The following is an 18,451-nucleotide window of genomic DNA, read 5'->3' on the forward strand; positions in this document are numbered from 1 at the left end:
TACCGTCGTCCTAAGTAAACAAGATGCATAAACATAATAAACATCACATGCAATTATATAATAGTGACATGATATGGCCAATATCATATAGCTCCTTCGATCTCCATCTTCGGGGCTCCATGATCATCTTTGTCACCGGCATGACACCATGATCTCCATCATCATGATCTCCATCATCATGTCTTCATGAAGTTGTCACGCCAACGACTACTTCTACTTCTATGGCTAACGCATTTAGCAATAAAGTAAAGTAATTTACATGGCGTTCTTCAATGACACGCAGGTCATACAAAAAATAAAGACAACTCCTATGGCTCCTGCCGGTTGTCATACTCATCGACATGCAAGTCGTGATTCCTATTACAAGAACATGATCTCATACATCACAATATATCATTCATCATTCATCACAACTTCTGGCCATATCACATCACATGACAATTTCTGCAAAAGCAAGTTAGACGTCCTCTAATTGTTGTTGCATCTTTTACGTGGCTGCAATTGGGTTCTAGCAAGAACGTTTTCTTACCTACGAATAACCACAAGTGATCTTGTCAACTTCTATTTACCCTTCATAAGGACCCTTTTCATCGAATCCGCTTCAACTAAAGTGGGAGAGAGACACACCCGCCAACCACCTTATGCAACTAGTGCATGTTAGTCGGTGGAACCGGTCTCACGTAAGCGTACGTGTAAGGTTGGTCCAGGCCGCTTCATCCCACAATACCGCTGAAGCAAGATAAGACTAGTAGCGGCAAGCAAGTTGACAAGATCTACGCCCACAACTAAATTGTGTTCTACTCGTGCAATAGAGAACTACGCATAGACCTAGCTCATGATGCCACTGTTGGGGAATGTTGCAGAAAATTAAAATTTTTCCTACGGTTTCACCAAGATCCATCTATGAGTTCATCTAAGAAATGAGTCAAGGGAGTGAGTTTGCATCTACATACCACTTGTAGATCGCATACGGAAGCGTTAGATGGAGCGGTGATGATGGAGTCGTACTCGCCGTGATTCAGATCACCGGAGATCCTAGCGCCGAACGGACGGCACCTCCGCGTTCAACACACGTACGGTGCGTGTGACGTCTCCTCCTTCTTGATCCAGCAAGGGGGAAGGAGAGGTTGATGATGATGGCTCCAGCAGCAGCACAACGGCGTGGTGGTGGTGGAACAGCACCACTCCGGCAGGGCTTCGCCAAGCACGCGACGGAGGAGGAAGAGGTGTAGCAGGGGGAGGGGGCGCCAGGACCTCAGGGTGCGGCTGCCCCTCTCCCCCTCCCTTTATATAGGCCCCCAGGGGGGGGGGCGCCGGCCCTGGGAGATTCAATCTCCCAAGGGGGCAGCGGCCAAGGGGGGAGGAGTGCCCCCCAAGGCATGTGGTGCGCCCCCCACCCTAGGGTTTCAACCCTAGGCGCAGGTGGTGGGCCTAGGGGGGCGCACCAGACCACTATGGGCTGGCTCCCCTCCCACTTCAGCCCATGGGCCCTCCGGGATGCGTGGCCCCACCTGGTGGACCCCCGGGACCCTTCCGGTGGTCCCGATACAATACCGGGTGACCCCGAAACTTTCCCGATGGCCGAAATACCACTTCCTATATATAATTCTTTACCTCCGGACCATTCCGAAACTCCTCGTGACGTCCGGGATCTCATCCGGGACTCCGAACAACATTCGGTATACTGCATACTCATATTCATACAACCCTAGCGTCACCGAACCTTAAGTGTGTAGACCCTACGGGTTCAGGAGACACGTAGACATGACCGAGACGGCTCTCGGCCAATAACCAACAGCGGGATCTGGATACCCATGTTGGCTACCACATGCTCCTCGATGATCTCATCGGATGAACCACGATGTCGAGGATTCGAACAACCCCGTATACAATTCCCTTTGTCATTTGGTACGTTACATGCCCGAGACTCGATCGTCGGTATCCCAATACCTCGTTCAGTCTCGTTACCGGCAAGTCACTTTACTCGTACTGTAATGCATGATCCCATGACCAGACACTTGGTCACTTTGAGCTCATTATGATGATGCATTACCGAGTGGGCCCAGAGATACCTCTCCGTCATACGGAGTGGCAAATCCCAGTCTCGATCCGTGTCAACCCAACAGACACTTTCGGAGATACCTGTAGTGCACCTTTATAGTCACCCAGTTACGTTGTGACGTTTGGTACACCCAAAGCACTCCTACGGTATCCGGGAATTACCCGATCTCATGGTCTAAGGAAGAGATACTTGACATTGAAAAAGCTCTAGCAAAACGAACTACACGATCTTGTGCTATGCTTAGGATTGGGTCTTGTCCATCACATTATTCTCCTAATGATGTGATCCCGTTGTCAATGGCATCTAATGTCCATAGTCAGGAAACCATGACTATCTGTCGACCAACGAGCTTGTCAACTAGAGGCTCACTAGGGACATGTTATGGTCTATGTATTCACACATGTATTACGATTTCCGGATAATACAATTATAGCACGAATAAAAGACAATTATCATGAACAAGGAAATATAATAATAATACTTTTATTATTGCCTCTAGGGCATATTTCCAACAGTCTCCCACTTGCACTAGAGTCAATAATCTAGTTACATTGTGATGAATCGAACACCCGTAGAGTTCTGGTGTTGATCATGTTTTGCTCGTGAGAGAGGTTTAGTCAACGGATCTGCGACATTCATATCCGTTTGTACTTTGCAAATATCTGAGTCTCCATCTTGAACATTTTCACGGATGGAGTTGAAACGATGCTTGATGTGCCTGGTCTTCTTGTGAAACCTGGGCTCCTTGGCAAGGGCCATAGCTCCAGTGTTGTCACAGAAGAGTTTGATCGGCCCCGACGCATTGGGTATGACTCCTAGGTCGGTGATGAACTCCTTCACCCAAATTGCTTCATGCGCTGCCTCCGAGGCTGCCATGTATTCCGCTTCACAGGTAGATCCCGCCACGACGCTCTGCTTGCAGCTGCACCAGCTTACCGCTCCACCATTCAACATATACACGTATCCGGTTTGTGACTTAGAGTCATCCAGATCTGTGCCGAAGCTAGCGTCGATGTAACCCTTTACGACGAGCTCTTCGTCACCTCCATAAACGAGAAACATGTCCTTCGTCCTTTTCAGGTACTTTAGGATATTCTTGACCGCTGTCCAGTGTTCCTTGCCGGGATTACTTTGGTACCTTCCTGCCAAACTTACGCAAGGTTTACATCAGGTCTGGTACACAGCATGGCATACATAATAGATCCTATGGCTGAGGCATAGGGGATGACGCTCATCTCTTCTTTATCTTTTGCCGTGGTCGGGCATTGAGCCGAGCTCAATCTCACACCTTGCAATACAGGCAAGAACCCCTTCTTGGACTTATCCATTTTGAACTTCTTCAAAATCTTATCAAGGTATGTGCTTTGTGAAAGACCTATGAGGCGTCTCGATCTATCTCTATAGATCTTGATGCCTAATATATAAGCAGCTTCTCCAAGGTCCTTCAATGAAAAACACTTATTCAAGTAGGCCTTAATGCTGTCCAAGAATTCTATATCATTTCCCATCAAAAGTATGTCATCTACATATAATATGAGAAATGCTACAGAGCTCCCACTCACTTTCTTGTAAACGCAGGCTTCTCCATAAGTCTGCATAAACCCAAACGCTTTGATCATTTCATCAAAGTGAATGTTCCAACTCCGAGATGCTTGCACCAGCCCATAAATGGATCGCTGGAGCTTGCATACTTTGTTAGCATTCTTAGGATCGACAAAACCCTCCGGCTGCATCATATACAGTTCTTCCTTAAGATGCCCGTTAAGGAATGCCGTTTTGACGTCCATCTGCCATATCTTATAATCATAGTATGCGGCAATTGCTAACATGATTCGGACGGACTTAAGCTTCGCTACGGGAGAGAAAGTCTCATCGTAGTCAATCCCTTGAACTTGCCGATAACCCTTAGCGACAAGTCGAGCTTTATAGATGGTGACATTACCATCCGCGTCCGTCTTCTTCTTAAAGAGCCATTTGTTTTCTATCGCTCGCCGATCATCGGGCAAGTCAGTCAAAGTCCATACTTTGTTTTCATACATGGATTCTATCTCGGATTTCATGGCTTCTAGCCATTTGTTGGAATCTGGGCCCGCCATCGCTTCTTCATAGTTCGAAGGTTCACCGTTGTCTAACAACATGATTTCTAGGACAGGGTTGTCGTACCACTCTGCTGCGGAACGTGTCCTTGTGGACCTATGAAGTTCAGTAGCAACTTGATCCGAAGTACCTTCATCATCATCATTATTTTCCTCTTCAGTTGGTGTAGGCATCACAGGAACATTTTCCTGAGCTGCACTACTTTCCCGTTCAAGAGGTAGTACTTCATCGAGTTCTACTTTCCTCCCACTTACTTCTTTCGAGAGAAACTCCCTTTCCAGAAAGGATCCGTTCTTGGCAACAAAGATCTTTCCCTCGGATCTTAAGTAGAAGGTATACCCAATGGTTTCTTTAGGGTATCCTATGAAGACGCATTTTTCCGACTTGGGTTCGAGCTTTTCAGGTTGAAGTTTCTTGACATAAGCATCGCATCCCCAAACTTTTAGAAACGACAGCTTAGGTTTCTTCCCAAACCATAATTCATACCATGTCATCACAATGGATTTAGACGATGCCCTATTTAAAGTGAATGTAGCTGTCTCTAGAGCGTATCCCCAAAATGATAGTGGTAAATCGGTAAGAGACATCATAGATCGCACCATATCCAATAGAGTGCGATTACGACATTCGGACACACCGTTTCTCTGAGGTGTTCTAGGCGGCGTGAGTTGTGAAACGATTCCACATTTTCTTAAGTGTGTACCAAATTCGTGACTTAAATATTCTCCTCCACGATCCGATCGTAAGAATTTTATCTTTCGGTCACGTTGATTCTCTACTTCATTCTGAAATTCCTTGAACTTATCAAAGGTCTCAGACTTGTGTTTCATCAAGTAGACATACCCATATCTACTCAAGTCATCTGTGAGAGTGAGAACATAATGATATCCTCCGCGAGCCTCAACACTCATTGGACCGCACACATCGGTATGTATGATTTCCAACAAGTTGGTTGCTCGCTCCATTGTTCCGGAGAACGAAGTCTTGGTCATTTTGCCCATGAGGCATGGTTCGCATGTGTCAAATGATTCATAATCGAGAGACTCTAAAAGTCCATCAGCATGGAGCTTCTTCATGCGCTTGACACCAATGTGACCAAGGCGGCAGTGCCACAAGTATGTGGGACTATCGTTATCAACTTTACATCTTTTGGTATTCACGCTATGAATATGTGTAACACTACGTTCAAGATTCATTAAGAATAAACCATTGACCATCGGGGCATGACCATAAAACATATCTCTCATATAAATAGAACAACCATTATTCTCAGATTTAAATGAGTAGCCATCTCGTATTAAACGAGATCCAGATACAATGTTCATGCTCAAACATGGCACCAAATAACAATTATTGAGGTTCAAAACTAATCCCGTAGGTAAATGTAGAGGTAGCGTGCCGACGGCGATCACATCGACTCTGGAACCATTCCCGACGCGCATCGTCACCTCGTCCTTCGCCAGTCTCCGCTTATTCCGCAGCTCCTGCTGTGAGTTACAAATATGAGCAACGACACCGGTATCAAATACCCAGGAGTTACTACGAGTACTGGTAAGGTACACATCAATTACATGTATATCAAATATACCTTTGGTGTTGCCGGCCTTCTTATCCGCTAAGTATTTGGGGCAGTTCCGCTTCCAGTGACCCTTCCCCTTGCAATAAAAGCACTTAGTTTCAGGCTTGGGTCCATTCTTTGACTTCTTCCCGGCAACTGGTTTACCGGGCGCGGCAACATCTTTTCCGACCTTCTTGAAGTTCTTCTTACCCTTGCCCTTCTTGAACTTAGTGGTCTTATTGACCATCAACACTTGATGTTCTTTCTTGATTTCAACCTCTGCTGATTTTAGCATCGAGAATACTTCAGGAATTGTCTTCACCATCCCCTGCATATTGTAGTTCATCACAAAGCTCTTGTAGCTTGGTGGGAGCGACTGAAGGATTCTGTCAATGACCGCCTCATCCGGGAGGTTAATGTCCAGCTGGGACAGGCGGTTGTGCAACCCAGACATTTTGAGTATGTTCTCACTGACAGAACTATTTTCCTCCATCTTACAACTATAGAACTTGTCGGAGACTTCATATCTCTCGACCCGGGCATGAGCTTGGAAAACTAGTTTCAGCTCCTCGAACATCTCATATGCTCCGTGTTGCTCAAAACACTTTTGGAGCCCAGGTTCTAAGCTGTAAAGCATGCCGCACTGAACGAGGGAGTAATCATCAGCATGAGACTGCCAAGCATTCATAATGTCTTGGTTCTCTGGGACGGGAGCGTCACCTAGCGGTCCTTCTAGGACATATTGTTTCCTGGCAGCTATGAGGATGATCCTCAGGTTCCGGACCCAGTCTGTATAGTTGCTGCCATCATCTTTCAGCTTGGTTTTCTCTAGGAACGCGTTGAAGTTCATGTTGACTTGAGCGTTGGCCATTTGATCTACAAGACATATTATGCAAAAAGTTTTAGACTAAGTTCATGATAATTAAGTTCATCTAATCAAATTATTTTAATGAACTCCCACTCAGATTAGACATCCCTCTAGTCATCTGAGTGTTACACGATCTGAGTCGACTAGGCCGTGTCCGATCATCACGTGAGACGGACTAGTCATCGTCGGTGAACATTCTCATGTTGATCGTATCTTCCATATGACTCGTGTTTGACCTTTCGGTCTCCGTGTTCCGAGGCCATGTCTGTACATGCTAGGCTCGTCAAGTTAACCCTAAGTGTTTTGCATGTGTAAAACTGTCTTACACCCGTTGTATGTGAACGTAAGGATCTATCACACCCGATCATCACGTGGTGCTTCGAAACGACGAACTTTAGCAACGGTGCACAGTTAGGGGAGAACACTTCTTGAAATTTTGTAAGGGATCATCTTATTTACTACCGTCGTCCTAAGTAAACAAGATGCATAAACATAATAAACATCACATGCAATTATATAATAGTGACATGATATGGCCAATATCATATAGCTCCTTCGATCTCCATCTTCGGGGCTCCATGATCATCTTCGTCACCGGCATGACACCATGATCTCCATCATCATGATCTCCATCATCGTGTCTTCATGAAGTTGTCACGCCAACGACAACTTCTACTTCTATGGCTAACGCGTTTAGCAATAAAGTAAAGTAATTTACATGGCGTTCTTCAATGACACGCAGGTCATACAAAAAATAAAGACAACTCCTATGGCTCCTGCCGGTTGTCATACTCATCGACATGCAAGTCGTGATTCCTATTACAAGAACGTGATTCCTCATACATCACAATATATCATTCATCATTCATCACAACTTCGGGCCATATCACATCACATGACAATTGCTGCAAAAACAAGTTAGACGTCCTCTAATTGTTGTTGCATCTTTTACGTGGCTGCAATTGGGTTCTAGCAAGAACATTTTCTTACCTACGAATAACCACAACGTGATCTTGTCAAGTTCTATTTACCCTTCATAAGGACCCTTTTCATCGAATCCGCTTCAACTAAAGTGGGAGAGATAGACACCCGCCAGCCACCTTATGCAACTAGTGCATGTTAGTCGGTGGAACCGGTCTCACGTAAGCGTACGTGTAAGGTTGGTCCGGGCCGCTTCATCCCACAATACCGCTGAAGCAAGATAAGACTAGTAGCGGCAAGCAAGTTGACAAGATCTACGCCCACAACTAAATTGTGTTCTACTCGTGCAATAGAGAACTACACATAGACCTAGCTCATGATGCCACTGTTGGGGAACGTTGCAGAAAATTAAAAATTTTCCTACGGTTTCACCAAGATCCATCTATGAGTTCATCTAAGCAACGAGTCAAGGGAGTGAGTTTGCATCTACATACCACTTGTAGATCGCGTACGGAAGCGTTAGATGGAGCGGTGATGATGGAGTCGTACTCGCCGTGATTCAGATCACCGGAGATCCTAGCGCCGAACGGACGGCACCTCCGCGTTCAACACACGTATGGTGCGTGTGACGTCTCCTCCTTCTTGATCCAGCAAGGGGGAAGGAGAGGTTGATGATGATGGCTCCAGCAGCAGCACAACGGCGTGGTGGTGGTGGAACAGCAGCACTCCGGCAGGGCTTCGCCAAGCATGCGACGGAGGAGGAAGAGGTGTAGCAGGGGGAGGGGGCGCCAGGACTTCAGGGTGCGGCTGCCCCTCTCCCCCTCCCTTTATATAGGCCCCCAGGGGGGGCGCCGGCCCTGGGAGATTCAATCTCCCAAGGGGGCGGCGGCCATGGGGGGAGGAGTGCCCCCCAAGGCATGTGGTGCGCCCCCCCACCATAGGGTTTCAACCCTAGGCGCAGGGGGTGGGCCTAGGGGGGCGCACCAGCCCACTATGGGCTGGCTCCCCTCCCACTTCAGCCCATGGGGCCCTCCGAGATGGGTGGCCCCACCCGGTGGACCCCCGGGACCCTTCCGGTGGTCCCGGTACAATACCGGGTGACCCCGAAACTTTCCCGATGGCCGAAATACCACTTCCGATATATAATTCTTTACCTCCGGACCATTCCGAAACTCCTCATGACGTACGGTATCTCATCCGGGACTCCGAACAACATTCGGTATACTGCATACTCATATTCATACAACCCTAGCGTCACCGAACCTTAAGTGTGTAGACCCTACGGGTTCGGGAGACACGTAGACATGACCGAGACGGCTCTCGGGCAATAACCAACAGCGGGATCTGGATACCCATGTTGGCTCCCACATGCTCCTCGATGATCTCATTGGATGAACCACGATGTCGAGGATTCGAACAACCCCGTATACAATTCCCTTTGTCATTCGGTACGTTACATGCCCGAGACTCGATCATCGGTATCCCAATACCCCCTTCAGTCTCGTTACCGGCAAGTCACTTTACTCGTACTGTAATGCATGATCCTGTGACCAAACACTTGGTCACTTTGAGCTCATTATGATGATGCATTACCGAGTGGGCCCAGAGATACCTCTCCGTCATACGGAGTGACAAATCCCAATCTCGATCCGTGTCAACCCAAAGACACTTTCGGAGATACCTGTAGTGCACCTTTATAGTCACACAGTTACGTTGTGACGTTTGGTACACCCAAAGCACTCCTACGGTATCCAGGAGTTACCCGATCTCATGGTCTAAGGAAGAGATACTTGACATTGAAAAAGCTCTAGCCAAACGAACTACACGATCTTGTGCTATGCTTAGGATTGGGTCTTGTCCATCACATCATTCTCCTAATGATGTGATCGCATTGTCAATGACATCTAATGTCCATAGTCAGGAAACCATGACTATCTTTTGACCAACGAGCTAGTCAACTAGAGGCTCACTAGGGACATGTTATGGTCTATGTATTCACACGTGTATTACGATTTCCGGATAATACAATTATAGCATGAATAAAAGACAATTATCATGAACAAGGAAATATAATAATAATGCTTTTATTGTTGCCTCTAGGGCATATTTCCAACAATTACATGGCGTTAAATCATTGACACGCAGGTCATACAATAATTAAGACAACTCCTATGGCTCCTGCCGGTTGTCATACTCATCGACATGCAAGTCGTGATTCCTATTACAAGAACATGATCTCATATGTCACAATATATCATTCATCATTCATCACAACTTTTGGCCATATCACACCATGAAGCAATTGCTGCAAAAACAAGTTAGACGTCCTCTAATTGTTGTTGCATCTTTTACGTGGCTGCAATTGGGTTCTAGCAAGAACGTTTTCTTACCTACGAAAAAACCACAACGTGATTTGTCAACTTCTATTTACCCTTCATAAGGACCCTTTTCATCGAATCCGCTACAACTAAAGTCGGAGAGACAGACACCCGCTAGCCATCTTATGCAACTAGTGCATGTTAGTCGGTGGAACCTGTCTCACGTAAGCGTACGTGTAAGGTCGGTCCGGGCCACTTCATCCCACAATACCGCTGAAGCAAAATAAGAGTAGTAGTGGCAAGAAAGTTGACAACATCTACGCCCACAACAGATTTGTGTTCTACTCGTGCAAAGAGAACTACGCATAGACCTAGCTCATGATGCCACTGTTGGGGAACGTTGCAGAAAATAAAAAATTTCTATGATTTCACCAAGATCAATCTATGAGTTCAGCTAGCAACGAGAGAGAGGAGTGCATCTACATACCCTTGTGGATCGAGCGAAAGTGTTCAAGAGAACAGGGTTGAGGGAGTCGTACTCGTCGTGATCCAAATCACCGGAGATCCTAGCACCGAACGGACGGCACCTCCGCGTTCAACGCACGTACGGTCAGCGTGAAGTCTCCTCCTTCTTGATCCAGCAAGGGGGAAGGAGAGGTTGATGAAGATCCAGCAGGACGACGGCGTGTTGGTGGATGCAGCAGGAATCCCGGCTGGGCTTCGCCAAGCGTATGTGGGAGGGAGAGGTGTAGCAAGGGGGAAGGGAGGCGCCAAGTGCAAGGGTGCGGCTACCCTCCCTCCCCCCTCTTTATATAGGGTCCCTAGGGGGGGCTCCGTCCCTAGGAGATTGAATCTCCAAGGGGGGGCGGCGGCCAAGGGGGGTGCCTTGCCCCCCAAGGCAAGTGGAGGCGCCCCCTCCCTTAGGGTTCCCAACCCTAGGCGCATGAGGGGCCAAGGGAGGGGGCACACCAGCCCACCAGGGGCTGGTTCCCCTCCCACTTCGGCCCATGGGGCCCTCCGGGATGGGTGGCCCCACCCGGTGGACCCCCGGGACCCTTCCGGTGGTCCCGGTACAATACCGGTGAGCCCCGAAACTTTCCCGATGGCCGAAACTTGACTTCCCATATATAATTCTCTACCTTCGGACCATTTCGGAACTCCTGTGACCTCCGGGATCTCATCCGGGACTCCGAACAACTTTCGGTTTGCTGCATACTAATATCTGTACAACCCTAGCGTCACCGAACCTTAAGTGTGTAGACCCTACGGGTTCGGGAGACACGTAGACATGACCGAGACGGCTCTCCGGTCAATAACCAATAGCGGGATCTGGATACCCATGTTGGATCCCACATGCTCCTCGATGATCTCATCAGATGAACCACGATGTCGAGGATTCAAGCAACCCCGTATACAATTCCCTTTGTCAATCAGTATGTTACTTGCACGAGATTCGATCGTCGGTATCCCAATACCTCGTTCAATCTCGTTACCGGTAAGTCACTTTACTCGTACCGTAATGCATGATCCCGTGACCAGACACTTGGTCACGTGACCGAGTGGGCCCAGAGATACCTCTCCGTCATACGGAGTGACAAATCCCAGTCTCGATCCGTGTCAACCCAACAGACACTTTCGGAGATATCCGTAGTATACCTTTATAGTCACCCAGTTACGTTGTGACGTTTGGTACACCCAAAGCACTCCTACGGTATCCAGGAGTTACACGATCTCATGGTCTAAGGAAAAGATACTTGACATTGGAAAAGCTCTAGCAAACGAACTACATGATCTTGTGCTATGCTTAGGATTGGGTCGTGTCCATCACAACATTCTCCTAATGATGTGATCTCGTTATCAATGACATCCAATGTCCATAGTCAGGAAACCATGACTATCTGTTGATCAATGAGCTAGTCAACTAGAGGCTCACTAGGGACATGTTGTGGTCTATGTATTCACACGTGTATTACGATTTCCGGATAACACAATTATAGCATGAATAAAAGACAATTATCATGAACAAGGAAATATAATAATAATCCTTTTATTATTGCCTCTAGGGCATATTTCCAACACTTTCCTCCTAAACCATCCAAGACAAAGGATGATGAGGATTTTGAGCGCTTTGCTGAAATGATTAGACCTATCTTCTTACATATGCGCTTGACTGATATGCTTAAAGTAAATCCGTATGCTAAGTATATGAAGGATATCATTACAAATAAAAGAAAGATACTGGAAGCTGAAATTTCCACCATGCTTGCTAATTATACTTTTAAGGATGGAATACCAAAGAAACTTGGAGACCCCGGGGTACCAACCATACCATGCTCCATTAAAAGAAACTATGTTAAAACTGCTTTATGTGACCTTGGAGCCGGTGTTAGTGTTATGCCTCTCTCTTTATATATATATCATAGACTTGAATTGAGTAAGTTGACACCTACTGAAATATCTTTGCAAATGGCTGATAAATCAACTGCTATACCTGTCGGCATTTGTGAGGATGTGCCTGTTGTGGTTGCAAATGTCACTATCTTAACGGACTTTGTTATTCTTGATATTCCCGAGGACAATAGTATGTTGATTATCCTTGGTAGACCCTTTTTGAATACTGAAGGGGCTGTTATTGATTGCAACAAAGGCAATGTCACTTTTCATGTTAATAGTAATGAGCATACGGTACACTTTTCGAGAAAACAATCTCAAGTTCATAGCATCAATTCTATTGGAAAAATTCCAACTATCGTTATTGGAGGTTTTGAATTTCCTCTTACTATTGTCAAGAAAAAGTATGGTATTCTTATTGTTGGGGATGTTCATATCCCCGTTGAGGTAACTTAGTGTTATTCGAAATTTCTCCGATTCCGTGTTATTCGGAATGAGTTTGTTAACAAGACTTGATCAACCTTGTTAGTGGATTCATTTTGATGATCATGAGATGGATGAAACTAGAAGGCACAGCCTTCTATACCCTCTTTTTACTTTCTGTTATTTAAAATAAATAAAGCAAACATAGTATTATCTGTCTGTTTTCTGATTTATCTGTACAATAAAAAATATCCCGAAAATAAAAGTGCTCCAAATGCCCTGCAAATTTAGTATGATTTTTTATGGAATATTTGATGATTCTAGGCACTAAAAACACTGCAGGAGGGGCAAGCACCTGGCCACAAGGGTGGAGGGCATGCCCCCACACGCCCTGGGCGCGCCCCCTTGTCTCATGGGCCCACGGTAGCCCTCCTCCACTTATTCCTGCACCCACACACTCCATCTTCTTCCCAAAAAAAATCCCCATCCAGCTCAAGCACGAGTTCTAGCTCATTTTGCTGCAATTTTCGATCTCCTTGCTCAAAGCTCCATTCACAAAACTGCTTTGGGAGATTGTTGCTTGGTGTGTGACTCCTCCATTGGTCCAATTAGTTTTTGTTCTAGTGCTTCATTCACTGCAAATTTTTGCTGCATAGGTGACCCTGTTCTTGAGCTTGCATCTTAAACTTATGATGTCCCAAGTAATTCTAATGCATGATATAGGCTCTAGGCACTTGTAGGAGTAGTTGCTACCAATCTTGTTTAGTTTTATTCGCTTTTATTTTCAAGTTACTAAAATTTCAGAAATTTTTCAAAAAAAGAAATATGTCTAGGAGAATGTGCCAAGGTGGTTCCTCAATAAAGAAAGGATTCAGGCGTGCTATGCGTGAGCAAGACGATGAACTACCGAGGGACGCAGAAGTGCAAGCTTGTGAGTGGCCATCAGACAATTTTATGGTCAATGCAGGCATTAAGGATGAATTTGACGCATATGTGCGTAAGGCCGATCTTGAGGACTTCTTACAAGATAAGTGTCCTCAGTACTATCAATTGACTGGTTCATTTGTGAGAAGGTTTAAATATAAATGTTCACGTAGTTCTCAATGTGTCCTGCTTGATATTTATGATAAATCGTATACCATGGACTTAGAAGATTTTACAACTGCTTGCAAACTCCCGCAGTGGGGCAATGTTAATGATCCCCACAAATCTGAATATAAAGACTTTCTAGCTAGTATTACTGTGGGAGAATCTAGGGATATAGCACAAGCTACCATAGGGAGCATTCATTTTCCTGCTATACATTATTTTGATCTCTTCATTGGTAGATGCATAAATGGTAAAGATGAAGCATGTCATATGTGTGTCCCTGATCTTTGTGTCCTCAAGAGTGCTGTGTTAGGTAATAAAGATTACAACTTGGGGGCAATAGTCGCATGTAGGTTGCATAATAATTGTATGTATGGAGATTTATTTGGAGGTATTTATGCGACCCGTGTTGCTAATTATCTTGGTATAGCCTCACGAGAGGGGGATATGGTGTTGCCTCCTGCTTATTTAGATTATGACGCGATGGTCAAACATCGTTTTCTTTTGAGGAATGAACAATTCCTCCAGTATCGACTAATCTTTGACAGACATAGCTCTGTCCATGTTACTCTCCCTGCTCCTTTCCTTTTTGATTACCAGGCAAAATGAAGATATGTTGTTACCAGGGAGGAGGCAGCTGAACACGAGGGAAGAGCGGAGGCGGCTCGCCAACATGCCGCAGCTCAGGAGGCATTTCTGCTGCATCTCAGTACGACCCCAATTACAACTACGGATATCAGCCAGGCTACCCTTGGCATTAGACCAACTTAGGCCAAAAGCCTAAGCTTGGTGGAGTACGTATTTCTCACCGACTTTACTTTCATGTTCACACACTATTCTAGCTATCGGTGCTCACACTCTTTCATTGTATTATCCATGCTAGTTTAATTTTCTTTTTCTTACTTTCTTCTTGTGTGTTTGATAAACCTTAAGAAAAACCAAAAACATTAGTTAGTTTAATTTCCATGATTGTAGTAGAAATTAAAATGAAAACCCAAAAAGATTTCTCGTTCTTCTTTTACTTTTTGGGAGCTTTCCCGTGTAAATAGTTTTATTTCTTTTCTTTGCTTTGGGGGTCGAGAGTAGAAGACCATATTGAAAATGTTTAGTGGCTCTCATATGCATGATTGTTTATTTAACTTAGAGCCCATATTACTTTGTCTTCTCTCTTGAGTTGAATGCTTGCAGATTCCAGCTTAGTCCAATGCACGCGCACTATTATTATTATACACATCGTTTGGTCATGCAAGTGAAAGGCAATAATGACGATATATGATGGACTGATTGAGATGAGAAAATCTAGTATGAACTCGACCTCTTTTGTTTTTGTAAATTTGATGAGTTCATCGTTCCTGATTCAGCTTATTATGAAGTAAACATATTTGCAATGACATTTAGAGATTATAGTTGCTTGTGCCATGCTTAATTAGCTATGAGTTATAATGGTTTACCTTGCGTGCCAACATGCTATTAAAATGATTATGATGTGGTATGATGGATGGTATCCTCATTTGAATGAACTGAGTGACTCGACTTGGCACATGTTCACGCATGTAGTTGAAACAAATCAACATAGCCTTCATGATATTTATGTTCAGGGTAGATTATATCCTACTCATGCTTGTACTTGGTGTAAATTAATTTTAATGCATGTTCATGACTGTTGTCGCTCTCTCAGTTGGTCGCTTCCCAGTCTTTTGCTAGCCTTCACCTGTACTGAGCGGGAATTGTGACACTCCAAAATTTTTCTTTGTGGTTTTGTTTTCAGCAAAAATCTTTCTTGGATTTAGTTTCTCCTGAGAGGAAAAACCTTTTTGGTTTTTGGGCTTCTATTTGGTTTTGATCCTTTCTAAATTTTACCATGTCTCCTATGGTAAAATTTTCTCAAAAACCACTCATTCCACTTTGGTTCAACCCAAACATTCTATCCAAACTAATAATATCCATTTTTGGATTTTATTCCAATTATTTCTCCTCCCAAAATAATTCTGTCTTTTCTTTTGAGCCTAGGTGATTTGCAAAGCAAGTACCCTAATGCTTTTGATTTTTGACCTCAACCCAACACCCCTGGATAGTCCCTTGTACCCACAACCTAGAACCATCTTGATCCACTCTTCTTCTTCTCAAATATTTCAAATTCCACCCTCTGCAAGTTTGGACCAGATTTGCCAAATTTGATGAAATTCATATCTACACCTCTCTAAAAATTCCACCAAAATTCAGGACACCTCTAGCTGCAACGAGAGACCACTCCACCAAAAACCAGCTCAAGGAAAAATCCCTACACACAAGAATCATTCTGTCGAACACCTTGCATGCACCAGTACTGTTCACTTTCAGAAAATTCAGAAGATCAGTGTCGATATCCGTCAGTAACTTCAGTCACGAGCCCACAGTGCCCTTGGCACGTTGCTCGCAGCCTATCCCTCTTGTCCGGAGCTTCACATGAGCGCTTGGCGCGTTCCTGGCGTCGGTGGCGCCCTGGCCCGCCTGCGCCGGCGTGCTTTGTGGCGGCTGCACCACCGTAACGGACGACAGGGGGCAAATTTGCGGCGCAACGCTGTTCGGCGCCGCCCAAGCGTCCTGGTGGCTCCGCGTGGCCACCTCCTTGCCAGCGCACGCATGCGGCACCGTCGCCGTGGCTTGGCACGCGCAGAGCGCGCTCTCTGCCGCCGACGGGCCGTGCGGCCGTTCCATCGAGGGCAGACCGTAACCAGCCCTCCCGTGCTGAGTTGGACACGAGAACGACTCCAATACTCCTCCTAGGCGATGCTCAAGCTCCTAAGCCGACCGTCCAACCACAGCGCCGCCGTAATCAACTCGCCGGACTTATCCGTTCACGGCAACCGACCCGGGCCGGCTATATATAGCTCCCCGAGCTTGCTCTCGCCTCCGCACGACTCCACCACCTCACCAGTCCCCGCCTAGCCACTGGAGGGGCCTCGAGGGGCCTTTCTTCCTCGACTCCGGCCACCTCCGTCCGCCTCGGGCTCCGGCATCGTTCTCTCCGGTGAGAACTCCTCCGCCGCCCTACTTTCGCCCGTAGCCTCGTACCATTTCTAGTAGGATAACCCCCACCTCAATTTTGACCCCGCAGCTCTCTCCGGCGAGATCCACGACCGTCCGAACCGCCGTCCGCCGGAGCAAGGGCCGCCATCGACGTGGTGCACGCCGATGACCTCTGCCACCACCCACAGACGTGGAAGGGCGCACTGATCACGAAGGTACACCCCGATCACCTTACCTCGCCGTGGATCGCCGCCGGCGACCACCACACCTCTCGGCGCCGTCGCGCTCTGTTTTCCCTCGTTTGAAAATTCAAACCTGACGGGTGGAGCCCGCCTGTCAGTCTCTCATCCATTTCTTTTAAACGAAACGTTATCTGGACTTTTCCGCGGAACCCCCTGGAAACTTTCTGTTTCATTACAGATGGGTCCTTGGACCAAAACTCTTATAACTTTTAATCAGGAAAGTATTTTTGATCAATTCTTTTTCTGTTCTCTTTAGATTTTTGTCTAGTTTTTTATAAGATTTATTTGAGAATTTATTGGGAATATTTTCTGTACACTCGCGGTATTTACGTTACGTGCATATTTTTCTTATACCGTTGATTCCGGAGGAAGCGATGGAGCTGCAAACTTCGCACAGTTAGACTCCGACTACTTCGAACCAGGCAAGCATGTTTGAACTCTTGATATGATGAGTGTGGTTGCGTGTTTGCATTTTTGTATGATCATGGCATGTTTATGAACAACTATTTGAATGTTATATTTCATATACATAATCGGAAAGTAAGTTTCGGTAAGCATTATGTTGTTGGATACATATTTGCATAGCCATGTGTTGGCATGAGGATGGGTAAGATGGCAGTGTTGTGACATGCCAGGCTTAGGCCAGTCCTTTTGACAGCAGTGTCAACATGATCAAATCATATTCCCTTCATTTCCTTCCTGTGCTGCCACATGTTTTCCACAAGGGATATGGCATAGTAAGTTGCAACCGTTTTCCTGGTACACACCAAGTGGAGAGGCCGGGATGAGGGTTCCATGGCCCTGGATTAAAACCCGTCATCCGGTCAGGGGGCATGGGTGTTTCCGGTTGGGACCGAGAGGGGGGCACCCCTTAGAGCGCGCGTATAGAAATTTGATCCCATGCTATTCGAGGTTGTGGCCTCCCCGTCTCAAAGTTTTTCTTGGACGTTGACCAGGGTGATTCCTGGCATCGTGAGTGAAATGGGTGTGTACTAGTTAAATGTATTTCTACTGAAATACCGTAAACGGAACTAGTCCTTCATTACTAAGGAAATCCGTTGGCTGTGGTCAGTTCATCCAAACTCTACAGAGTCTCGAATCCGTCAATTGTCTTGTACTTTGTTCAAGTACTATATTCATCTTATCTTGTCAGGTATCAGCCTCAGTGACAAAACTCCGGTGGGATTTATGTGTGATAAATCCGGTTAAAAGATTATTCTTGTGGATGGACTAATCTTGTTATTCACATTCATTGCAAGCCCTGTCTGCGATGTCGCTCAGACGTCCGACGGTGGCATACCTATTATTTATTTTTGTTATAGGCCCTGTCTGTGATGTCGCTCAGACGTCCGACGGCGGCATATCTGTTATGTACATTTGTTGCAAGTCCTGTCTGCGATGTCGCTCAGACGTCCGACGGTGGCATACCTGTTATTTATTTTTGTTATAGGCCCTGTCTGTGATGCCGCTCAG

The sequence above is a fragment of the Triticum dicoccoides genome, chromosome 3B, assembly GCF_002162155.2.
Source record: "Triticum dicoccoides isolate Atlit2015 ecotype Zavitan chromosome 3B, WEW_v2.0, whole genome shotgun sequence".
NCBI lineage: Eukaryota > Viridiplantae > Streptophyta > Magnoliopsida > Poales > Poaceae > Triticum > Triticum dicoccoides.